Raw genomic sequence first — 2,178 nt, forward strand, 5'->3', positions numbered from 1 at the left:
CTCTCTCTCTCTCTCTCTCTCTCTCTCTCTCTCTCTCTCTCTCTCTCTCGCTTACTCATTCTTTCTCCCTTTCTCATTCTTTCTCCCTTTCACTCGCTGAAATGCAAATTGTTAGAGAATGAAAAATTGATATAAAGTATAATATATTCGGTAGGATATTAAAAAAAATTAACGATAATCATTGCAAAATAAAAGGAAAAATAAGAAATAACGGTTTGCTCAGCATAGAAAGAAGTCACTTAATTCCAAATCGTGTGTGTTAATATTTACAAAATATAAGTCTAAAAAGATGAACAAGCAGAATTTTAACACTTTCTGATGCTCCGTGGTTACACTGCCGCAATCAATTTTTTTTAAATACCATACATGATATTTCATATAATTCGTATTAATGTTTTCTGTTACATTCCAGTTGTTCACAATTTATTGTTGTTTTTTTTTTACATGCTGTTGTTACAATAATGCTGAAACTTCTGCTATTCTTGTTTTAATTCTCACATATAACTATTTGCTTTCATTTCGCTAGTCAAGAACCGTCATTCATTCCTAAACATTATGTGAAAGTCATCTCTGTTCGACATTGACTTCTACATGAATAGTATATATTTCATATAAACATAACTTTGCCCAGGGCAATCATTTCATACACTTTGTTATTGAGGCCCTGCCGATATACACTTGACAATTTTAAGCTCAGTGGTCGCGTTAATTTGATTCAATTTGATACGAATTTTCGTTGGTGTTTGTCTGTAACTCGGCGTATCGACTTTGTTGGGAGCTCTATGTGGTGATTATATAAACATTTAAGATCTGTTCAGTTTGGCTCAAACATTTTTTAATTAATTTTTTTTTACTAAACAGTTTAAAATTTCGTTTACTGGTAGAATGTCTCACGGTTTACTTTCAGCATTTTTGACAAAATTTGGTATTTTAGAAGTTATTTCGTGTTAAAGTTGTCATATTTGGGTAATTTCGGCCAATCAACGACGTGTATTCGGTTGAAGAAAGCTACTGCTGTGTGCAATACTAATCCCAGAGGAACAACTTCCGGGTCATCTCTACTAAATGTCACCACTCTGTTCTATTTTATTTATTGTTTACTGCCTGTGTTGCATATTACACGCTTTTTTCTTTTCTTAGCGTCCACGGGAAGTTATCTGTACGACGACGACTGTTAAAGAACACCAAGTGTCCTAGACCAAGCGAGGCAACACGCCCTGAAGTGATCAAGAATGGGAGATGCCAACATTTCGCTATTAATATGGTTTATAAATAGCATGTATTTGCATCATCTTGAAGTGACATAAATCGCTCGTTTGGGACTTATATGCAAATTGACCGAATACTATTTGCTGATGTGCTGTGGCCTAACGATTGCAAAAATAAATTAAATATGTAGGGCATATAACGTTATCTGACCTATCTATCTATCTATCTATCTATCTATCTATCTATCTATCTATCTATCTATCTATCTATCTATCTATCTATCTATCTATCTATCTATCTATCTATCTGTCTGTCTGTCTATCTATCTATCTATTTATCTATCTATCTATCTGCCCGTGGCCATCTATCTATCTATCTATCTATCTATCTATCTATCTATCTATCTATCTATCTATCTATCTATCTATCTATCTACCTGACTGTCTATGTGCGCATGCATATGTGTGCGGGTGCGTGTGTGCGTGGATATACATACATACATACGCACACACACACACATACATATATATATTCTATTACTTGTTTCAATCATTTGACTGCGGCCATGCTGGAGCACCGCCTTTAGTCGAACACATCGACCCAGGAACTTTGTAAGCCTAGTACTTATTTTATCAGCCTCTTTTTCAGAACCGCTAAGTTACGGCGACGTAAATACACCAACATCGGTTGTCAAGCGATGGTGGAGGGGGAGGTCAAACACAGACACACAAACACATACACCTAGACAGACAGACAGGCACACACACACACACACACACACACACATATACGTATATATATATATATATATACATACATACATACGGTGGCTTCCTTCTGTTTCCGTCTATGAAATCCACTCACAAGGCTTTGGTTGGGCAGTGACTATAGGAAAAGACACTTGCCCGAGTTGCGACGCAGGGGACTGAATCCGGAACCATGTGGTTAGGAAGCAAGTTTCTTAACACA

This window comes from Octopus bimaculoides, chromosome 16 (assembly GCF_001194135.2).
Source record: "Octopus bimaculoides isolate UCB-OBI-ISO-001 chromosome 16, ASM119413v2, whole genome shotgun sequence".
NCBI classification, from domain to species: Eukaryota; Metazoa; Mollusca; class Cephalopoda; order Octopoda; family Octopodidae; genus Octopus; species Octopus bimaculoides.